The sequence below is a fragment of the Vidua chalybeata genome, chromosome 4, assembly GCF_026979565.1.
Source record: "Vidua chalybeata isolate OUT-0048 chromosome 4, bVidCha1 merged haplotype, whole genome shotgun sequence".
Taxonomy (NCBI): domain Eukaryota; kingdom Metazoa; phylum Chordata; class Aves; order Passeriformes; family Viduidae; genus Vidua; species Vidua chalybeata.
This window is the reverse complement of record NC_071533.1, coordinates 70062488-70086627: the sequence shown is the minus strand read 5'-3', so window position 1 is coordinate 70086627 and position 24140 is coordinate 70062488. Positions and strand designations below refer to the sequence as shown.

Sequence of the window (24140 nt, the reverse complement as noted above, 5' to 3'; positions counted from 1 at the left end):
AGCCTCTCCACACCAAATCAAGTTCAAAAAAGGGAAAGACAAAACACAAGCTGGCTGCACCAGCAGCTCCAACAGTTTCTGCTGCTCAGAAGGGAACACAGCAAGATTTAATAAACAAGCTCAATAAAGTTATTCTTCCCTGTTTTATTTCCCCTTAAAGCATCAGCCCAATTTGGTTTTGTTTCCATCACAAACAGCTCCTTTAATCGTTCCTGACGGGAACACAACGCGGGGCCCGGCGAGCAAAGCCTCCCCCAGCCCCTGCCAGCTCCCAGTTAATGGAGCTGCTCTGCCTCACCACAGCAATTCCTGTAATTCAAGTCTGGCAAACAATTCCTAGGCTGAAAATGGGACAGCATCCAGTCGTTATCTCCTTTCTTGTAGAAAAAGAACTTAAGAAAAAAAAAAAATCCGGCGTTATTTACTCTACCTGCCTGTTTGCCGTGCTGGCAGTGCCACCACGCAGGTGTGACAGCAACAAACGCCCGGCAGCTCTCGCAGTTTTGCCTGTTGATGTCTCTCCTTTCATCCCAGCAAACAGCCTGTCAGAGCTAAAGGAGCAGCTGAGAGCAAGGAAAGCATCCGGCTCTCTCCTGACAGCTGAACAAACCAGCAGTTTTCAGGAGGAAAAGCTTTCCTATGCTTCTAAACCGCGGCAACTCCTTCCAGAGCTGATTTAAAAGTCTTTTCCAACCTTCTGTAATTCTGTAATTCTAATATTCTGTAATTCTAATATTCTATAATTCTAATCTAATTAATTTTGCTCCTGGTCCTTCCATGTAGCCTCACTGGTGTTTCTAACCTCATTCATCTGTACCAATCCACTCTAGGATTTCCACCTCCAAAAAAAGTATTAACAACCAAAAACCCATCAGTTTTCTTGCAGACACATTAATTGTGGACTAATCCCACCCTGGTGCAGACACCAAGCCCTGGCCAAGCGCAGGAACTGTGCACAAATGGATGTGAAAGGCTTTTGTTTGAATGGTTTCGCTCACCAGGACACACCTGATAAGAGCCTGCAGCAACGCCACACCCCGAGATAAACCCGGCGGGCTGAGTCTCCCAAAGCCAGCTCTGCATCCCGGGCAAGGGCTGGGAAACAAACACCCAAAGAAAACACTCTGTGTGCAACAGGACCATTTCCCTTGGCAAACCTCTCTGCTTTCCTTTCCTCGCCCTCTCTGTGTGCACGGAGAAACCATTCCCTGGCATTTTCCAAGCTACAGTCTAGGTCTGCTCCCGTGGATGGGATGCAGGGCTGATGCCTGAACCAGGAGCAGGAGCACCCCAAGATCTCCTGGTGCCTGTAAAATTTAGACCTTGTTGGCTTTTAGGTTGGAATGTGCAAAGCTGTTTGAAAAGAGGCATCTTTTACAAATTACAGTGATGCAGCTGGGAAGGAAAGAAATCCCGCGATCTAGAGATGGCCACTGGCCTTAAGAGCCAGACTCTGGGAAGCCAGTGGATGCACAACTGAACGTGAGAGGCTTTCATGAGTGAAGATCCGACAGCCAAACACTGGCATACACAATCATGGAATGGTTTGGGTTGGAAGAGACATCAAAGATCATCCAGTTCCACCCCTTGCCATGGGCAAGGACACTTCCCACTATCCCAGGCTGCTCCACAGCTTCTCTGGGCAGCCTGTGCCAGGGCCTCAGAACCCTCAGAGTAAAGCACCTTTCTCCAACATCCAGTCTAAACCTACTCTGTGTCAGTGTGAAGATCATTCCCCCCGTGCTGTCACTCCAGGCCCTTGCCCAAAGGCCCTCTCCAGCTCTCCTGGAGCCTCTTTAGGCACTGGAAGGTTCTGGAAGATCTCCCCTGAGCCTTCACTTCAACGGGCTGACCAACCCCAGCTCTCCCAGCCCATTTCCATAGGAACCCTGGGCCATATGGATGCAAGCAGATAACACAAACAAGCTGTGACCCTACCTGAGCACACCTTGGGAGGGCACCTTGGTCTTCCTGAGCTCTCACCGGGGCCACCGGAGCTGCCCAACGTATCCCACACAGGGCAACGTGCAGCCCAGTCACTGAGGTCTCCTGTCTAAGCAAAACATTTGCAACCTTTCTATTCCTCTTCCTCTTTTGACTTCCTCAATGAATAAACAAAAGTATGAAGGGGGGAAAGAACCCACTCGCACGACCAGTTGTCCTCTGCACAGCCCGGGGTTTGCTGGGAGCAGCTGGGAAGGAGGAATGGACACGAGGTTTTGAAAAGTGCACTGGGGGCAGAACTTCACAAAATGCTTCAACTTCTTGGAAGAGACATCAAAGATCATCAGCAACTTCTGCTGATGGCTCAGGGCTGGTTTCATTTTTGGGAAGGTGTCTTAATCTGACCCACTCCATGAACAGAGCAGGTGGGACACACACCAAGAGTTTGCAAGAGGTTCTGCTGTGTCCTGTGCATTTTGGGAGTGAATGAATGCAGCGGAACAGGCTGTCCAGAGAAGCTGTGGCTGCCCCTGCATCCCTGAAAGTGTCCAAGACCAGGGTGGACAGGGTTTGGAGCAACCTGGGATAGTGGAAGGTGTCCCTGCCCATGCCAGGGTGTTGGAACGAGATGGTCTTCAAAGTCCTTCCAACACAAACCATTCCAGAATTTTATGATATGTGCTTCCCTGAAAGTTTTGGGAAATAAATCCCATATCCCATTGTGCTTTTTGCTTGCCAAATGTCAAATTCAAGAATTTTCATGTCTCACCAAGGGACACAAGGGTTGTCCCTAACCCACATCCCACCCATGCTGCCACTCCCTGCTCTGCTCACCAGCGCAAATCACTGTGATGGAAACATCCTTGTTCCTGCTGGGAGAGGTTTCAGTTGGGTTTTCCTGCCCATCATTCCACCAGATCCCAGCCCACAGCCTGCCAAGCCCCAGGCAGAGATTTATCCACTTGAAAGCAAACAGGATCTGGTTTTAAGACAGATCCACATAATGCAGGAGTCAAGTGGTGGTTTTGGCTGGGATTTTTGTGCGTGAAGGAGTTGGGACAGGGATGGGAACAGGGAGTGACCATTCAGGAAGCAATCCAAGGATCAAGCTCCTGCAAGTTATAGCACTGGACAGCAACAGGATATTCTTCATTCCTCCCACAGATGGATTTCTGAGCTGTGGATTTAAATACAACGTCGTTGTAGCCAGGATACTGTGCCTCCTCCCTTTGGGACACAAAATCAGAGTTACAGCAGCTCAAAAAGCATTGGCTCCTTTCTGCCTGGCATTGACACCTGGGTTCCTCAGAACCCTTTTTGGTGGCCCCTTTCTGAGGGCCAGGTGTCTGCATCTCCAGATCTGTTATCAGTGCTGATCAGGACACCCCGTTACACACCTACACGCCCCTGCACACCTCAACCCCATCCTGCTCCAGCTGAACCTCAAACAAACCCTCAGCAGATGATGATGGTGCAGAGTAAGGCTCTTAACAAAGCTAAATATGAGCCAAAAAAAACAACCAAAAAAACCAGATCAGCAGAGACCAAATGAAAATGGGTTTCACTTCTGCCGCTGTCACTGCACCACTTCAGTGTGTTCATGAAAGAGCTTCATCTCCAGGCCTGGCCATCAGGCTCCAAATTCATTGTCAAAGTAAAGTTTGTGAATAAATCCACTCAATTTTATAGAATCACATAATTATTTAGGTTGGAGAAAGCCTCTAAGAACATCAAGTTCATTCCCCCAGCACTGCAAGGCCACCACTAAACCATGTCCCCCAGGTGGCACATCCACATGGCTTTTACATTGCTCCAGGGATGGAGACTCCACCACGGCCCTGGGCAGCTGTGCCAGGGCTGGACAACCCTTTTCTGCGAAGAACTTTTCCCAATATCCAACCTAAACCTGGACAAAACTCTCCTCACACATGACAGGGGTGTCCCTGTGGTAACTCCAGAGAAGGAGGGGATGGAAACTCTGCAGGACCAGGCTGTTCTCTGCTGTGGATCGCTCAGCACTTTGCACCAGACAATAATGTTGGCTCTGTTGTAGCTTTTAGGCTGGATGAAATTCAGAGCTTTGACAATCTCCCTGCCCCACGAACACCACTGAAGTCCTTGGGGACTCTGCAGACATAAGGATCAGGAGAACTGTGGCACAAACCCTCAAGTGCATCAGGTCTGGAAGCACTGGGGGTGTCGTTACAATGCAAAGGGGCTACAGGGCAAACTCCTGGAGGTGCAGCCCTGGAGGAGCCACCTCCTGGTCTACTCCACCGAGATTCCCAAAACCAGCAAGAGATCTGGGACTTGATTTTTTTTTTTCCTGACAGAAGTTTTGATGTCTCTTTTGGGGGGATACAGTGGAGAGCAGGACTAAACCTTCAAGACTCATCAGCCAGCAGCAGGATCCATCCAACTCTGCACGGGGAGTCCTACCACGGGAATTCTGTAACCTTTGGACATACTGGAGATGGAAAGTGGAGCCAAAAGTCATGGATGAGACCTCCTCATGGATAGAAAATCTCTGACAGAGCTGTGGTGGCAGGTGTTGTGTGCAGCTGTGGAGCTTCCCTTTAATCCATCACAGGGATCTCCTGCAGGCTTCACGCCACCACAGGTCTTGGTTCCCTTTGGGGGTTTCAGTTTTGTTTCACCAGTAAAGACCCTACTCCAACAATAAATTTTTTGCTTTTCTGGAAGTCTGCCCATAGCTCTGTAGTCTTTGTTTAAAATACAAAATGTTGCTTTAAAAAGTTTGGTGGGTTTTTTTTTTTTTTTTAATTAAATTTAAACCCACACATTTTGGTTCAAATTCGCTCAGGTCCTTCCCTCAAGTGAAAGCCAAGTGTCCAGCCAGGACTCTGCCTTCCCACACAGATATTCTGTCCTACCTCAGCTACCAGCCTTGTTTGAGATTATTAATTACCTAAACTTTAAAAAAATAATTAACAGTGAAGGTGCTAAGTACTCAGACCCCAAACAACACAGGATCACAGACTGGTTTGGGTTGGAAGGGACCTTAAAGATCATCCCAGCTGTCACAGAATCCAGGATGGCATCAGAAGATCCTGCATGTGACACGTTCACCCTACCAGGAGCAGGCTATGCCTGCTATGCCTGCTTGTAGCCTATATGCCAGGCTACAAGGAGACATCTAAATCTAACTCTTGAGGTACACAAAAAAAAAAAAAAAAATCCTCCAAAAATCCTGGATGCTTCACAAACCTGAAGAAAAACGAAGAAATCCATCTGCCACCTCTTAGGGAAGGTACACGCTCCAGGTAAGGCAGTATCCTGGGAAAAAGGAGGTTAATTTTCTTTTTCTTTTCCCACTATTGCCCTGCAGCAAGAACAAACCCAAATGGTTTTGCCCTAATTTATGCCTGTTTTACTATCCTAAACCTCCTCTATTCAAAGGAAGGTTTTGCTGCAGAAACTTTTACAGATGGTAAAATAATAACAATCTGTGAGCAGGCAGGGTTACACTCTGCATCCATGTAAATCAACAGCAAAGCTTCCAGCATTTCCAGGGGACAGGTTTTGCCACAGCTCCAGCTGGGGCTAAGTGCACCTGTGTTCCCACAATACCACAACAAACCAAATTGGAGATGATCCCTTCTCTATCTCTGGCACCTGAAGCTCTTTTTTGCCTTCTAATAAATGAGATAATGATTTTTGAGTGAGTTTGCCCCTGATCTGAACAGCTGTTTCTCCAGTGCTGTTGATATTCACAATGAGCTGGAATTTTTCTCTCTGGATGCTGTTAATTCTGGTTGAATTTAGTTAGGAAGGTGCCATAAACTGAGAACAAGTAAACAGAATTGAAGTGCCAAGAAATTACAGGTATCAAAGAGGAGGAATTTCTGGGATGAATAAATGTAAAAACTGTGCTCTGAGGGAGATCCCCACTTCCACACAGTGGGGAAGCAGATGGGGAGGAAAGGACCTTCTTGAGCTGTGCAGAAATGTCCTGGATCATCCCAAATGCCACACTGCAGCCATAAAAGCTTTCCAGGGGAATGAATGGGTGATGGACACAGACATCCAAAGCTGTTGTTTTCCATTTAAACAGGAGAGTGAGGGTGGCTTGGAAAACCCTACGTGCTCCTAAGGAGTTAAAAGGTAGTTCTGGAGCCTGGCACAATTAACATTCTGGCAGAGTCTATTTAAATTGCAGGGAAAGTTGAGCTTGTCCAACTGGATAGTCCGACTGCAGGTTCCCCCAAACAGGGCTTTGATTCTCCAACACAACACCCAAAATCCTCTCTGGCTTACATAAAACACATGTGGAATCACGCTCCCTGTTGCACAACACAGCTCCAGGGAGAATTCCAGGTGTATAAGTATAAACTGGAGGTCATTGCTCTGCAAGGGCTGAGGATTTCTCTGGCAACAGAGAGGGGGGACAGGCTGGTCCTGGTGGCAAAGCTGCCTTGAGAGCTACTGACAGCAGCAGCACCTCCCAAGGCCAGGGCAGGGGGGGGTTTCACTCAAGCACAGCAGTCAGTGACAAAAAATATGAGCAAATATCTGAAAAAAACCCTAAATGGAAGCAGTTTTTGTGATCCAGACAACCCAACCCAATAGGATTCTTACTATTTCTGCATCCTTGCATTCCCCATGCTGCTGCAGCACTCCCAAAAATCAACACTGCCTCGACATCCTTTCTGTTCTCAGGTCCACTGCTCTGTCAGCCTGGTTTTAAAATATGCTGCCAGGGTGAAATAAAACCTGACTGTGCCTTTCTCAGCCTGCAAAGGGCAGGTCAGCATGGGGAGGGGAGATCTCCCTGCAGCAAAAGGCATTAGAGAATCATGGAATGGCTTGGGATGGAAGGCACCTGAAAGATCATCTCATTCCAATCCCCTGCCATGGGCAGGGACACTTTCCACTAGCCCAGGTTGCTCCAAGCCTCATCCAACCTGGCCTTGAACACTCCCAGGGATGCAGGGGCAGCCACAGCTTCTGAGGGCAGCCTGTGCTGGGGCCTCACAGCAGAGAATTTCCATTTAAAATCAAATCTAGATCTCTCCTCCTCTATTTTAAAACCATCCCCCTCTTTGTCCTATCACTATCTGCCGGTATAAAAAAATCACTCTCCCCCTTTAAGTCCCTTTAAGTACTAAAATGCCACATCCCCTGTGCAGAGACCATACATGGAGCTCCCAGTGATTCTGGAGGGGATGACACCCCCCACCCTGTCCCTTCTCCACAGAGCAAGGTTGCAGTTCAAAGCTGGCTTTATTAGACTGAGTCTAGAAAGAATGAATGGGATCCAGGATAAGAAAATGACTGAGCTCTGCTACAGATCAGAGATCCCAGATTAGAACCACAGAATGCCCTGAGTTGGAAGGGACCCAGAAGGATTATTGAGTCCAACTCCTCCAACAGGCAGAAATGACTGTGCAAAACTGACTGCACGTGGGCAGCTCTGCACACCCCCAAACCCAGCAGAGCAGGCAGCACTCCTGAGCTGACACAGACACATTTTGGAGCTTTGTCCCACACACTCATTCTGCGAGCACTGCTGACTGACAGGGGCCAGCTCAATGGACTCGCAGGAAGGCCAGGGGAGGAAAGGGCTGAGCACAGGGCTCAGCTTCCCTTCTGACAGCAGAAAGCAGCACACACCAGCCACTCTGCACAAAAGCTTTTGTTTTACATCTCAAAACCAAGCCACCGTTGCTGTTTCTGGACTGACAACTGCCCGTGCAAGCGGCGGGGCTGAAACCCAAACCGTGCAAAAACCCAGACTTTGTGGGGCTTGACTCCTGAAAAATTATTTTCTTCTTCTTTTTTTATAGAAATGAAGCAAAGAACATTGCAGCTCAAAGCACATGCCAGAAGGAAAAGCCTCCCTGGATGCTGTTGGAGGTCAAAACCCAGTAAGTGACATTTAGTGATGCTGGATGGGGCTCGTCCTCATCACCCCAGTGAGTTCCCCAACCTCGGTGCTGCTTTCAGAGCATCACAGAACGGTTTGGGTCGGGAGGGACCTCAAAGATCCTCCAATTCCAACCCCCTGCCGTGGGCAGGGACTCTGTTTTGGAGAGGAACAGCCTCCCTGAGCCGGGCTGTGCAGTTTCCAGTAGCAACTGTGCCTAATCCAGCCCCGAGACAAAACTGCCGGCGCTCATTCATACCCACGGCACGTGCTGGGCAGGCTCTGGGCATGGCCACAACTACTGCATGGGGGATTTCTTTCCCTTAGTTTAAGCTCATTTTAAGAACATTTTTAAAAATGAAATAAGCATATTTAAGTAAGTTTTGTTTTTTTTTTTTACAAATATAAAATTTTAACAGATGAGGTTGGGATCGGGTTGTGTAAGCTTTTCCCTCTGCATGCTCATCGTAGAAAAAACATTTATTCAGTGCTTTATTTTCACACTATTGGAGAAATCAACAAAAAAAGAAGCTGGTTTGGTGGTGAAATTCTTGACTTTTAAAAAAATAATTATAAGAAAGAAGATACAAATCATATTGAAGAGGATTAAATTAGCAGTTGCTCTGCTAATTTGGTGCTGTAACCTGTGTTCAGGTCACAGCACCAAAAAGATGCCTAATTATGAAAATAATGCTGGGATCACATCACCTCTTAGGTACTGACAGCAAGGAATGTAAAGACTGAAGCAAAATAAAAAAATAAATATTTTTCTATGAAAGTTTCAGAAGAGGCAAGTCATCAGATACATGGGCTAATGAACCACTGAGTTGCTAATGCATCTTTTTGGTAACTTCTTCAAAAAATTTCCTTTTCTAATTTTAATTTGAGGTATGTGGTAGGTGCAAAACCACAAATATTTGCCTCTTTTTCTCTTTGGGTGCCTTTAGCTACCAGCACCAGGTGAGGAAGGGGACTTTGAGCAGCTTTCCAGCATCTCCAAGGACACTGGGGAGAAGGGAGAGCTCAGCTCTCACAGGGTGGGAGGACAGGAGGTGATGGGCAGAAGATGAATTGAGATGTTCAAGGTGCAGGGAGAAGCATTTCCACCATGAGCTCAGTCAAGCTGGGTGCCCAGAGGTTGTGCAATTTCCATCCCAGGAGGTTTTCAAGAAGGATAAAGCCTTGGGCACAGAATCAAAATGGTTGGAAAAGCCCTCCAAGACTACAGAATCCAACCATTCCCCCAGCACTGCCAAGGTCACCACAAAATCATGTCCCCAAGTGCCACATCCACATGGCTTTTAAATCCATCCAGGGATGGAGGCTCCACCAGTGCCCTGGGAAGCTGTGCCAGGGCTGGACAGCCCTTTCCATGCAAAAATATCCAATTAAAGCCTCCCCTGGCCCAGCCTGAGGCCATTCCCTCTCCTGTCCCTGATCCCTGGGAGCAGAGCCTGACCCTGCTGGCTGCCCCCTCCTGTCACGGAGTTGTGGAGAGCCAGAAGGTCCCTGCAAACACACAGAAATCTGGAATTATTCTGTATAAAAATGTGTGTAAAAAGGAACAGAGGCCCCATTACCTTGTTTGAGAGATAGCCCAACACCATGATGTTAAAAACCTTGTAGAAAACAACCTCAAGTCCCCCTTTTCCTTGTCACCCCTTCCTGAATTTCCCCTCCACATTCCAACAGTGCCTGCCCTTCGCCTCCCCAGCCAGCCTGGAGAGATGTTATTCTTCTCACAAAAAAAAAAAAAAAAAAAACCAAAAAAAACCCCAAAAAAGCAAGAAAAAAACCCCTCGATTATTTATGCTGCTCTTTGAACAACACAAGCTATTGTCAGGGAGTGTTTTACAGCTCTGAATGTCACATTGAGAGTCTGGTCATGCCAGGAGAAAAGCCTGCCACTGCCATGTCCAGGCATAAATCCCTTTATTCAAGAAACCCTGAGCCCAGAGCTGGGTAAAACCTAAAAGGAAGCCGGTGGGTGTGACAGCTGCATTTTGTACAATGACATAAAAAGGAACAGGCAAAGCTGCTTGGGTGGTTTTTTGTTTTTTTGTTTTTGTTTTTTGAGGTAAAAGGTAGAAAATCTCCAAGGAGCATTGTGCAGAGCCAGGTGAGGCCGAGCTTGGGCTGGATGCTGCTCTGGAGGAATTGCACAGAGAAACATGGGGGTGAGCAGAGCTGGAGAGCTTCCCAGCAGGACCCAGGGAGATTTTGCTGTCGGGAAAACCAGGCTGGCTGGACAAGAAACCCATTTCCTTCCCGACTGTGACTGTGTGAAGGGAAATGGGCTCTGGAGGCAAACAAAGCCCAGCCACCTTCGGCTGGGGAGCGCCCCAAAACCATCGAGCCATTACAAGCCTAAAAGACAAAAAAAAAAAATTAAAAAGCCCCAGTCAGGCCCTTTTCCATGCTGTGCTACGTTACAAGGCAAAACTGGACAGGTTGCAATCTTCCTCTGCCACACCCCAAATGCCAGGTTTCAGGTTACTTCACCTGCAGGAATTCGCTGGGAAGCACGGCATTTCTACCGAGCTCTCAGAGCCGAACCTTTACTCTGCAGCTCTTCCCAAAGTCCTAAAGCAAGTGTCATTTCCTTCCTCCTCCCACACCCCCGTGCGCCGACGAGGAATTATAACCCGTGTGAAATAATAAATACGGCCCAGCAAAAAAGGGAATGTGAGGGGCAATAGGAAAGGCAGCGTTCCCGCGTTACTCCAACTTACAGGATCCATCCTTCCAGCCTCCCACTCAGGAAACGGCTTTTCAACGCTGGCTATCAAAGCTCCTCCCAGTTTTGGCATCTCTGCCTCTTTTCCCTGCAGAACTCATTTTAAACACTGAGGGTTTGGGGATTTTTTTAACCAATTTGTGGCTGTTCGCACCGTACCCAGCATTGGCACTCCTGGTTTTTCTGCTGCACATCTCATGGGTATATTTACTATCAGCAAACAGCCCAGCAGTAATCCTGGATTTATCTCTTTCTCTTTCTGGTAACTCCCCCATGGCTGCACCCTCAAAGCCCAGAAATCCAGTTTGCCACCCTTCACAAGGAACCTCCAAGCATATTGGAGAGCTCTATGATTTATCTCCTCCACAATCTCAATTCACCATGAAAATATTTGGTGAAACCCATCAGCAGCTTCCCTGATACAATTGCAGAGACTCTACCACTACTTCTGCCCACACAATTTTCTCTAACATCCAAAAAAAGAGATGGACTGTGGGGTTTTTAAAACACAACCCTATGGTGCTCAGCACTCCTGTTCCCCTTATCTTTGAGGTCCCCATGAATTTTCCCAGCAATGGCACCGCGCTGCTGCAAAGATCTCTTGATTTATGCAAAAAACTTGATCCCTTTTCTGCCCTTTTTATGAGCAAAGGGTTTCTCTTTCTCTCTGGATGTAGCCTGGTGATTTAACTGCACACTGCCACAAGCCCCGTGCACTGCAGTCCTTTGCTGAACGCCGCCACAGAGCCTTTAGATTTCCGAGGATGAGAAGGACGTTGGGAGTACAAACACCTACAACAAAGAGAGCTACGGGCAAGCATCACTTTCAGACCTTCCTTTTTATGAGACACTGCCTTTTATCCTCGATTTTAAGCAGTAGGAGCAGGGAGAGGAGCTTTGCTGAGGTCACTGGTGAGGCTGGTGGCACAGTGCCATGATCTGCCGTGCTGTATCCATCAGGAACTGCTGCCTCCTGAGCCGTGGGATGGAGAGAGAGGCTCTCAACGCCAGAAGGGAGTGATCTGCAGCAGGCAGGGAGTGTGGGGAGTGTGCTCAGGGGAGGGCAGGGAGGTACAAAGGAGCTGCACCCTGCAGCTCTCACTGACCACCCTCTGCACCTGCAGAACTCCTGGGATGCAGTTGGGTTCTTCCACATTTCCCAGCAGTGTGAGGAAAGGGAGCCTGGGCTGAGCTCAGTCATCCCAGCCAGATCCCAATGCCAAGAATTGCAGGGTTGTGCCAAGGCATTGGTCAGTGGCATTTTCTGGGCTCTCCAGCAGAAGAAAGACAAAGATCTGCTAAAGCAGGTCCAGAGGAGGCCATGGAGATGCTCCAAGGGCTGGAGCCCCTCTGCTCTGGAGCCAGGCTGGGAGAGCTGGGAATGTTCACCTGGAGAAGGCTCCAAGGAGAGCTCAGAGCCCCTTGCAGGGCCTAAAGGGGCTCCAGGAGAGCTGGAGAGGGACTGGGGACATGGCATGGAGGGACAGGACACAGGGAATGGCTTTTCACTGCCAGAGGGCAGGGTTAGATGGGATATTGGGAAGGAATTTTTCCCTGTGAGGTGGGCAGGCCCTGGCACAGGGTGCCCAGAGGAGCTGTGGCTGCCCCTGGATCCCTGGGAAGTGCCCAAGGCCAGTTTGGCTGGGGTTGGAGTAGCCTGGGCTAGTGGAAGGTGTTCCTGACCTTGGCAGGGGGTTGAAACTGGATGATCTTTAAGGTTCTTTCCCATCCAAGCCATTCTGTGATTCTGTAACTGGAGCCACCTCATGCCCATGCCCAGGACAAAGGGAAAGAGGAGCAGCCCTGAGACCACCCTGACCTCCAGTGCTGACAGTCCCTTAACTCAAGGCCCTTTGACTTGCCCCTGCTCACAAGTTCTCCTCTCCTACATGAAAGGTGTCCAGAGCAGGCCGGAGGCAGCAATAGCACCTAGGGAAGAGCTCCAGTTTCCTTCCAGGCACTCAGGCTGGAGCAATGGGAAGGATTTAAAGCAGACGACAGAGTTGTCAGAAGATGATCCTTTGGTCGTAGTGGTTTGGTGTTTTTAAGCCATGTGGGATTCAACCCTCCTCAAACAACTCTGGTGACACAGAAATCACAAGAAGCCTGTGCCTCTTTGAGGGACAGTGCACTACTTTTCCTAATCAAAATATTATTATTGAGCTGATAAAATACTGATCAAGAGATAACTTCATTTTCTCCCACTCAGTCCTTCCCCATTGCCACTGGGGTTCATGCTGGCATATGTTATTTTCATGGAGGCAGAAGGTAATGATAGGAAAGCAATTACTGGGCAACGTTTTTAAAAATACAGTCAAATATTTATGAGCAATCTCATTTTTTTCACGCCTGGTTGCTCCATGCACTGGGTCTACAACTCCACCACATTGTGGATGAGATGTCTTCTCACAACAGACTGGAATCCAGACAGCAGAGCCTCCCAAAACCAGCACTGCTGAACAGCGTGCTTGGTAACTGTGTCCTTTGGAACAAAATCCTACGAGAATCACAGAATTTTTTGGGTGGGAAGGACCTTAAAGCTCATCCAGTTCCACCCCCTGCCATGGGCAGGGACACCTCCCACCATCCCAGGTTGGTCCAAGCCCTGCCCAACCTGGTCTTGGACACTTCCAGGGATCCAGGAGCAGCCACAGCTTCTCTGGGCAACCTCTCCTGCTTTTTTAAGGGATTGAGGAATTTGAAACCAACATGAAAGCTAATTTTTTTTTTTCCCCAAATATTTTATCACAAATCCCTGGATCTGGACCACAAGTTTCTCCCTGCTCTAAAAATGCAAAATTCTCAGATTCAGTCAAGCAAAACAGAGAAACCATTACACACGTGGGGAATTTCAGCAGGAACATTTTAAAATTGTGTTAAGTGACAAGGAGGAGGTTGCTGACTCAAGGTATGTGAATATGGTGACTGTAAACATCAGACCATGAGGTGCCTGTCATGGGGGACAATTTTTTGAAAGAGAAACTGAAGTTCAGCTCCTGTGGGTGTATAAATCTCAGATAGGTGGGTTTCTCCAGTAAAAAAAAAAAGAATATTCCAAATATTCCATGTATAAAATTGACTTGAGTGAATGCCACACTACTCTGGCCCCACAAAGGGATAAAAACTTCATTTTTATGCTTAAAAACAGAGATCCATTAAGGTTGGAAAAGCCCTCTGAGGTCATTGAGTCCACTGCTCCCCCAGCAGTGCCACATCCACAGGGCTTTTAGATGCCCAGGGCTGGACCACCCTTTCCATGAAGGAATTTTCCTAATATCCAACCTGTCCCTTCCTTGAGCCACTGCCTGTCACGTGGCCCTTTGGAAAACGATTTCAACCCAACTCTCCCCACAAACCTCATAAAAGAATTTCACTGCAACAAATGCCACTGCAAAGAACAAGAATGACTTAAAAATCCAAATAAAGCTCTTTTTTTTTTTTTTTTCCCATGTAATTGCAAATAACAAACATATCTGTGGTTCACAGAGGAGGCAATAAATTCAAGCTACAGTCACAAATCAGACCAGAAAAAGATACTTAAGTCATTCAATCCACCACCCTGGGATGGCTGTGGCCCCGTGGGATTCTGCTCAGTTTTGTGAAAGACTTGGAGTCCTGAATGGAGGAAGTACAACACGAAGAGCTCTCTCTGAAGTGTTTTTTTTTTTTATTCTTATAAAATTAAGCCATCCCTCTGGTGCTTCCTGAGTGCAGCCTTGTCGGTCTGGCTGGAGAAAAGCAAATGGTCTTCAGCAAATAAACTTTCTATGTGTGAGAGGAGCACACCATAAATAAAAATGAAGTTTAATCCCCGGCAGAATTTTGGTTGTGTGTGTTTCTTCTGTAACCACCCCATGATGGCTGTGACATTTCAGCTTCTAGAAAAAGAGACAGGCATTTATTATCTTTTGTGAATCACAGAGTGGTTTGGGTTGGATGGGACCTTAAAGATCATCTGGTCCCACCCCCTGCCACGGGCAGGGACACTTCCACTCTCCCAGGTTGCTCCAAGCCCTGCCCAACCTGGCCTGGAACACTTTTTAACTTTAAGTTCATACAAAAAGTTGCATTTTGAGGCATTAGGAAGCCGAAGATTCCAAAATTTTAACTTCCTCATTGATTCTTCTGCTCTCACCAGACACTGAAGAATAAAAAAAAAAAAAAAAAAAGCCAATCTTTTTTCATTTTTCCTTGAGCTGTATCCCTCAACCAATGCATTAGGTGCCAATTTCCATAGCTTTAGTGAACAGAACTATTTTAGGAATGATCACTAAACAAAACAAGTTGAGGGTTTGGCTGTTGCAGTGGCTTGGGGTTTTAATTTCTGGGGCTTTTTTCTATTTTGAGGACAAGAGGAAATGACCTCAAGTTGCACCAGGGGAGGTTTAAATTGGATATGAGGGAAAATTTCTCCATGGAAAGGGTTGTCCAGCCCTGGTACAGCTGCCCAGGGCAGTGATGGATTCACCACTCTTGGAGGGATTTAAAAGCCAAGTGCATGTGGCACTTGGGGACATGGGTCAGTGGTGGCCTTGGCAGCGCTGGGTTATGGGATTCAATGATCTTAAAGGCATTTTCCAATCCAAACAATTCTATAATTCTGTAATTCTATGAAGGAAAAAAACCTTGCAACCACAAAGCCATGAACTCTGCACTAGTTTCCACTGCGTTTCCAGAACACATGTCCAAAGAGACACGTTTTGGGAGAATTAAAGACATTTTGCCAGGGATGGGTTTGAACAAACACATAATGAGTAGCTCCTGTCCCTCAGCCGGGTGTAGGTCTGTACACACAGGTCTGGTTTCAGACCAAGTCCATCCATTAGGATTCTCAGGACTTTCCAACATGGTATAAGCAGGAGAAAACCCCAAAACTTGGCTGAATGAGCTTTTTCAGTGATCTGGGCTGTAGCTGGAGCCATCTCCCCACACCACAGATGTGACAGCGCCACAATAGAATGAATAATTCCCGTAACTCAGTGGGACAGCACCGAGAGCCTAAATTAGCAACATGAAAACCATTAACATGACCAATTAACCTCCGCCCCACCCTCCCCACGCCACATAAAAGCCGACGTAACAATCCCCAAGATAACATTGTGTGTCAGAAATATCACACACAGGAATACAGCAGTGGCTGTGCTTGTTTCCTGACCCAGGAAAGCTGCTATAATTGTAGTGCATTGTGCTCCTGGAGGATTTCGAGTTGGAAGTTGGTTGCCAGCAGTCCTGGTTTGCTGTTGGAATTTCCAATCAGGCTCCTAAAACCCTTTGGGTTCCCCGAGCAACGCCGTGTCAAGGTGCTGCTCTGAGTTCCGGACTGCGTGGTTCAGAAGGAATTTAATTTTTCTTGGTGGAAATAAATCAAGATCATCCCAGGGATATAAAAGCTGGATGTGGAGAAGACAAGCAAATCAAGCAAAATTTTTGTGTTCGTGATTTTTGATGCACATTTCACTGCTAAGGGAACCTAAACCAAAACCATCTTGGCTTTTGGAGGCTCCCCAGTTGAGTCAAGAGGACAGATATTCAGGAGAGCATCTCATTTTAAGGAATTTCTTCATGGAAATGGTTGTTAAGCATTGTAGGTGGCTGCCCAGCAAGGTGGTGGAGCCTCCATCCCTGGAGGTGTTCAAGGAACGACTGGACATGGCACTTGGTGCTCTGGTCTGGGTGACAAGGTGGGAATGGGTCACTGGTTGGACTCAATGATCTTGGAGATCTTTTCCAACCCAAATGATTCTGTGATTTTTTCATTGACTCAGCTATTACATTACACATAATTCAGAGGTTTGGGTCTCCAACCTGGCCAGCCTCCAGGGAAATCTCAAAAATTCCCAGAAACCACCACACCCTCGTGCACAACCCTTCAGTCCACGGCATTCTCCCGTCCTGGTGGAAGCCATCCTGGCAAGCAAAACTCTCCCACGTAATCCCTTACCTCCTTCTAGAGAATTTAAACTGCCCAGATGACAAATCTGAGGACTATAAAGGATTCCCAGCAAAGCCCAAAGGATGTGGCACCTGACAAACACACAGAACTTTGAAGTCCTGTCTTCAAAAAGAGGTTTTATCTCAGTGGAGGCTTCTCCAGTCAGTATTTCCAGGTACCACCACCACCAGCTTTTAGTTCTGAGTGCTTTTCTACCAAGCCCAGACAAGGTTAAAAGTGACACTTTCACTCTTTTTGGTCCCTTTGCAAGCAAAATGAACAGATGTCAGTGACCCAAACAGACAGTGCTGGAGAAGGGCTTCTCCAAAATGAAAACAACATTTTTGATGTCCCCAGCGATGCCGAAAGCTGTTGGCATCTTAATTTTATCCTTGTGCTGACCTGTGGGCTTAGGCCTCTCCTTGGTTTCACCCTCACTTTCTCTCCATGAAAAGCAACAATTTCCACTTCAATCCCTCCTACTACCTTCCTTAAGGTCTTTTATAAACCAATATTTTAAAATAATTTTAATAATATATTTTGTAATAAGAATATTTTAATAAAAACATATACGAATTTTTAAATTAAAATTTAATGAAAATAATTTTGTCAACTCTAATAATTTTGGAGCTATTTCCTTGAAAGTTGGGCTTTTTCCCCTGCCACTGCCATGCCAGTTGTTTGCCAAGGACTCCATGAAGCCCATCCCAAGAGGAAGACCATCCTCCCAGGAATTTTTCAAGGGTGAAGCTCAGCACCAGCCACTCCCTGAGCAATAAATATTTCCCTCATTAGTATGCTGAGCCACATTAGTTCTGCTGCTCACAGAGCCAAAGCATCAAAGTGGGGCTGAATCTTCAATTTCACACTTTGCAACGTGATGCATCAGATACTCCCAGGGCTCTGGGCGCCGACGGGATTCACAAAGACTCTGAGATGTGTGAGGTGCTGCTGGAAAATCTGCTAAATGTGAAAGAGGCAGCACGTGCCTCTGAGAGGAGGGGGATGAAGTCATCCTACATAAAACTGGGGTTAAGGCAGCGGAAGGGCAAAGTGACTGCCCAGCATTGCACTCGAGGCTTTGGTAATACCATGACCTCAGCCCAGGAGCTGGCAACATCCTAAAAAATCAGACATGGATTACCTAAGAAGTAAATTTAGGCTGCAGAATTTGCATCAGGTCTGGGAAGTCTCAAGGTCTCTCCACCCAGCACCCCCGCCCCCTGCCCTGCTACTCAGTTTTCACAGAGTTTGAAAGATTTGAGGATTTTGAAGTTTCTCAAACGCGGCTGGAAATGCTCAGAGGTTCTGGAGGTTATTTGGGATGGAGGGGCCTATAAACACAGTCTGTGTCCTGTTACTGCTCTCCTGTCTTTAGGAAATGAGTTTTAAGAACACAACATGGTACTCGTCACTGCAAGAAAACTCTGAATGATTCTGTCATGGCTGCAGTTGTACCTGTACTTATCAAATGCATTTCAGCAGATTTTTGCACTGAGAACTCTTTGTGCCTATTGAAAACAGAATTCCTCCAAGAAGCCTACATCAGCCCCGATGATTTGAGCAGAGAAAGAGCAACCAAGGCCAGGGAATGCTTCCCTGTACTCAGTGTTGAAGCAAAAAGGTGTCAGGGATGGCGAGAGACTCCCAAATTCTCCAACTGGCAGCAGCACTTCTCAAGACACGTGCAGCATTATGGTTTTAGAGGCTTTGGAGGCATTGCACGGATTAATCACACAAAGTAATGATCTCACAGTGAAGTGCTGAGCTGGAATTAGAGAGATTAATGCTCAGGTCCCAGCTCTCAAAGTTCTCACCCTTGGGGAAGTCATATCACCTCCTGCATCTCGCCTCCCCACAAAACCTCCTTTGAATTACTGATTGCAGAACCTGAGTGAAGATGCCAGAGGGAAAGACCATTCCAAAGGCTTTTTAAAAATTATTATTTTTTCCTTAATACCCACTGTGAGGCACTGTCTTGTTTAATCCATGATTCCTTGAAGAAAGATTTGCCATCTTGAGGGAATAAAAACAAGTCTGTGTTATATTTTAAAAACGTCACGTGTTTCTGCTGCTGGTGAAGTCTAGAACAAATACACAATGGACCTCCCAAAAACTGCAAATTCAGGTAATAATGAGTTGGATGGGACATGGTTACAATGTGTTTGGAGACCCAAAGCTTGGGTCAAGCAAAATTCTGAAGTTAGCAGAGCATTTTTTGACCCAAATTCCCCCAGGAACAGAAGAACACAGCAAGAAATACTGTCCCATACAGCTTTATGTATTTTGTGACTCCCATTGCTGAGTCCCTCAAGACTTTGGTTCTTCTGGAGTTAAAAGTTAGGCTCTTCCTTTAATTTTCCAAGCTCACATCATAGAAAATAAGACATTTAACTGTGACAATGGATTTCTACACCTGTTACTCCACACCAGCTCACCTGCAACCCCCTGAACATCCCACATCTTGGCACTTCTTTGGTCACATCCCAATTCCTCTACAAACCAAAGAGATATCCAGGATTTCTTGGAACGTGGCTTCTCCCCATCGCCCAAACCACAAAATTCAGGCCAGGTTTTGGTGATGATGGGAAGAAAGGGGAAAGTATGTAGGTGGAAAAAGAACAACAAAGTTCAGTCATGCACAAAATGGTTTTCTAATATTTTTTTTTTTTTAATTGAAACTCAAAATTTCTGTGAGGAATTTGCCATGAGACAATAGCTGTGTTTTGGTGGTGACATCTGTGCCGTGCACAGCCCAACGGCCAGAGGTGACAGTCACAACTGAGACACCTCCAACCACAGACACCAAACCTTCCTGCCCACACTGCACCTGAAATTGCACTGGGAGGCCTCAGAAATCCCACAGGATTCCAACCAATCTCCAGTTGCCTTGGAAGTGTAATTAACTGCAATTGCCTTTTTGATTTTATCTCCATTTTCTCAGGTTCTGGGCAATTTGGGAAAGCTCTCTGTGTACCTACAGGTGAGAATGAACACCAGTGCATGCACCTACTTGTCTGCAGCTACCAACTTCCCAGAGGATCTGCTTTTCTCAGGGCCTCCTTGGAGAATGAAACTTAGGGAAGAAGCCCATCCTTTGGGAAATTCTCCTTCTTATCCTGTAAAGTCACTGATAAAAAGATTTCTGTTCCTGCTGGTGATACGAGCTGCAATCAAGGGAGTGTTCAAACTCAGCCTGGCTCCACTAGGCTCAAGCTCTGTGCTTCCCACGAGGTTTTCTGATAAATTGCTCTCACTGGGATTTAAAAAAAAAAAAGATGCTGACCTGGCCCTTGCAGTAAGAAAAGAGATTTTCCTTCTTTCTCCACATAAATTTTATAGTTTCCCGAAAAAAAAAAAACAGAAAGAAAGGATTCAGAGAGAGCAATGGGGAACCCATACAGGAAAAAAAAAAAAAAAAAAAAGGGAAGGTTTCACCAGGGTTAAGGAGCAATTGATACTCCAGGCTTCAGCTTCATCCATTTTCAAAGAATCATAAAATCAGGGGATGGTTTCAGGGAATCCCCAGGCTGGATGGGGCTTGGAGCAACCTGGTCTAGGGGAGGATGTCCCTGTGTTGGAAGCAGATGGTCTCTAAAGTCCCTTCCAATCCAAACCATTTCATGATTTTATGAAAATTCTTGCCCCTGCAGGGAAGGTTCAGCACTAGTGTCATTCAAAAATACAGACTGGTTGTAGTCAATGGCTTGGAGAAATCCATCCAAAAAATTAAGAGAGCTGTTTCAATCCGAAAAGTTTTCCCAGTCAGTGGAAAATTCAGCTTTGCTACAAAGTCAGATGGAAGTTTCTGAGCCAGCCCAGGCAGGAGTTTGCCCGTACACCTCAAGGAGAAAGGACAAGAATGAGGCATCTGAGCACAGCCCTGCCAAAACCTCCCTGGCTTTATCACCCAGAGCTCAAACCCAGACCTCCTGTCCTGCTGTGCACACGGAAGGGTTTCCAAGAAATGTTTCTTGGCAGCAATCCCAAAAAACCCAGCTTCCGACCCGCTGCTGGGAGCAGGGGTGGCTTCTCTGTGGATTTTGAAAGCTGAATTTCCAAAGAAATTCCAGCATTTCTGAACAAGCTCTTGATTTTCCCGAACAAAACTATTTCTGTGAGCCTGGGCTGGTGGTCTAAGGACCTGGAGAAGATGATCCTGCCCACATTCCCATTCCAGGTTTTGTACAGCATCAGGAATGCTTGCCCCCCTACCCTTCCTGTAAACCTGCTGGGATCATGGAAATAATTATGATGGCAAAAACTGGGTGAACCCAGATTTTAGAAGGAATTTCTTGACTATGAGAGTGTTGAGGCCCTGGCACAGGGTGCCCAGAGAAGCTGTGGCTGCCCCTGGATCCCTGGAAGTGTCCAAGGCCAGGCTGGATGGAGCTTGGAGCAGCCTGGGATGGTGGAAGGTGTCCCTGCCCATGGCAGAGGGTGGAATGAGATGACCTATAAAGAACCTTTCCAACCAAATATTCTGTAGTTCCCACTCATACCTCTGGGACAGATAGCACCTGTTTGGTAGTGGGTCTGTTCCTACCTCCCACCCTCCTTCCCCTCCTACAGTAATGCATTTTAAGCCAATTTTGATTTGAGGACACCATGATCTCTACTCAGAGCTGCCACCAGGATCCCAAAGTTTCCAACTGCACAAGAAGAACCTTTTAGGATATAATCAACATTTCAGATCTAAATTCAGAAGTCTTCTCACCTGTGCTCTGCAAACACAGGCTCCCTGCTCTGCCAGCACTACTGCTACTCTGCTTGAGCTGGAATAAATGTGTGACATAGCTGAAAGAGCTGACAAAAAGAAGACAGTAACTTGTGACAAGTGAATGTGACCCATGCAAACAAAGCCCAGAAGTCTGAGTGGGCAGCTTTGTATAGGCTTCATGCATCACTTTTCCCCTACATAATCCAAATCTGAGTGCTCTGGCCCTGTGACACCAATCAGGAAGTGATGGATAATGAAACACAAGCAGAAATTGGTGCAGAAGCCCTTCCAGCTCCCATCAGCTGTTTTATAATCCCTGTTTCAGAGAGAGAAAAAACACTCAGCCCAAAATGTCTTTCCAGCAGCCCACAGGAGTCAAGAGGCTCTGGGTATGATGGACACCTCTGACACTCCATCTCTAAATCCCACCTAGAATCCCACACTACCCCAGGCAGCTGAACAAGTCCCATGACCTCCGTGTGGACTTTGCTGTCTTATTCCAAAAGGACTCTGTTGAAGAAGCTGTTGTTTTAATCCAAATTTTAAAAGGAAGGTGTTGTGGGACTGTTTCACTTCAGCCAACAGTGTCACATCCACATGGGGCTTCGTCAGGCAAGACAAACCACTCACACACAAGCAATTCTGCTGGGATCATTTCACCTGGCCAGTGACAGCAGTGGCCACGGTGATCAGCCCATGGCCACTCTTCTTCCCATGGCTCCAGGCACATCCTGCCAATCCCAGCAGCTTCAGGATTCCAGCTGGCCACTGAATTCCAACCCCAAAGAGCTCAGAAGCCCTGATAAGCACATCCAAGCTCTTGCTTCTCTAAAAGAATCCTTTTCTTATACTAGCAAAAACTTAAAAATAAATGGAGTTTAGTCTATTAATGTTTATGCTGAGCATCATATATTAGTTACTTCTGAGACTTCAGTCTCATTGAATTTAATCCTTGTCTGGGATCAGCTATGGAGAAAGCAGGCACCAAAGACAAAGTCTTTCTCCTAGGACAGTGAGCCACTTCTCAGTAAACTATAATCACAGAATACCCTGTGTTTGAAGGGACCCTCAAGGATCATCCAAGTCCAACTCCTGGCTCTGCACAGGACAGCCCTAATTACTGGGATTCATTCAGCTGTTGACCTCAACGTTTTCCCCAGATCAAAAAGTGAACAAGAAAAAAATTTAAAAAACCAACTTAAAAATACACGTAGCAAAACACAACATGAAATTCAGTGAAGTACAGAGAGGAACACACACGAACAGATCTGAAACTCACTGCTAAATATCACACAGATTCCAAGGGAAAGATTTAGTCAACCCTAAAAGTTAGGATTGGCTTCAGTCTGAAGTATCAAGTCAGATTTGCAATGAGTTCAAAGAATTTTTACACAAAACCATAAATTGGTTATGTTTGTGAAGCAGGCAGTGTCGGCAGGACCTTGTGTGGAGGCTTTAAGGAAATATCAAACCACAAACACAAACTACTTCTCCAGACAGGGTGAACCTGTGAAAGCCACAGCAACAAGAAATGCTTTAGGAAAAGATCTTGTTTATACAAATCCCCAGGTTTCACAGGCACATCTCCCTTTGCTACTCCAGCAGCACCATCCCAGCACTGAATCCACTTGGGTTGGAACGAGTCCTTCGAAACACCCAACAAGAAACCTTACAGTAGGGTTTTTATTTTTAATTTTTAAGAGCATTCCTCAATCTTTTCCACAGGTCAGACCAGAGGAAGAACTTTGACCAGAAAAACTTTCCACAAACTCCCTGATGGATGTTGGGTTTTAATTCACCATTGTCCTGAGTAATGTTTCTTACTCTGGAACCTTCTTTCTCACTCCACAACCTTCCTTTCCTCAAAAAGACCCTGGGCTTTTTCTTTCCCCTTCTTTATAAATCACTCATGCAAGAATTCTGTGCCCATCTGCACCAAAGTAAGAACGTATTTCAGTCTAATACTAATTCAGTATACTTTAGTCTAATAATGGTTTGTCTAGACAAGAAAAAGAAACTTATTAAAAATTCTCTTCAAAACAGCACAAATATTGATGCCCAAACTCTACTCATGACACAACCCTAAAGTTTCAAAAATGAAAGATTCTTTAAAGCAAATGAAGAGAAAACACTGGATTTATCCAAGGTTACACCAAAGCAAAGCCAACACTAAGACGACTGCGCTCATTAGGATTGAACAAGGGAATGATGGAGTGCAGACTTCTCCATGTGGGATTGAGGGATGTGAATCCATGAGGAAGTTGTACACCCTGGAACCTCCAAAGGCTACACCAGCACCAGCTCCACAACCCAAATATCTCATCCATGCCTCTACTGTACCTTGAAAGGGACGTTCATTCACCTCTTCGCCTCCCCGACGCGACGGCCAAAGCTTTTTCCGATTAATACCAAACCAGGAGGATGAGGAGCACACAATCAATCCTTGTTAAGGCTGATGATTATTCTCAATGCACCCTGGAAGAGAGCAACACCCAGTGAGTGGCTTGTGCCAAGGTGAAACAGCCTTTTTCTGTCCCAAATGCTTGCGTTCTGTTGTGGATGGCTGGGATTGTCCTATTAAATTGAGATTGTCCCAGCCATCATTGTAGTCCCCATATAAAATAAGTTTATCCGAGTATTCCAAGCTCAGATGGAGGAAAACCAGCTTAGATGGAGGAAAACCAGCTTGCAGCAGAAAGGGAGATGGTCAAGGAGAAGACTGAAGACTACAGCTCATATTTCAGGGAATAACCCAAGAGTACACGGCCTATTAATACAGCAGCAGTTCATTAACAACGAAAACAACGAGTCTCGAATTGTTCTGTTTTGCAGAGAAGACACCAAAGAACACACACCACTTGGCCTGAAGCTGGAAAGATCTCCTTTTCTGCAAGATTCTACATCAAAATCTAGACTGCAG

At 46.4% G+C, this 24140-nt stretch overlaps 1 protein-coding gene across 2 annotated transcripts in view; it reads right to left on the bottom strand.

Annotated features, from left to right (window-relative positions):
* The window catches only part of PTPRA (protein tyrosine phosphatase receptor type A), a 117182-nt gene that overhangs the window by 66093 nt on the left and 26949 nt on the right, over positions 1–24140 (bottom strand). Inside the window, exon 2 of one of the 2 annotated variants that reach the window (XM_053941895.1) lies at positions 23561–23695. The exons of the other annotated variant lie outside the window; for it this stretch is intronic. The gene's annotated coding sequence lies outside the window, so the exon portion shown is untranslated. The remainder of the gene's footprint in view (positions 1–23560; positions 23696–24140) is intronic. 2 annotated transcript variants of the gene reach the window in all.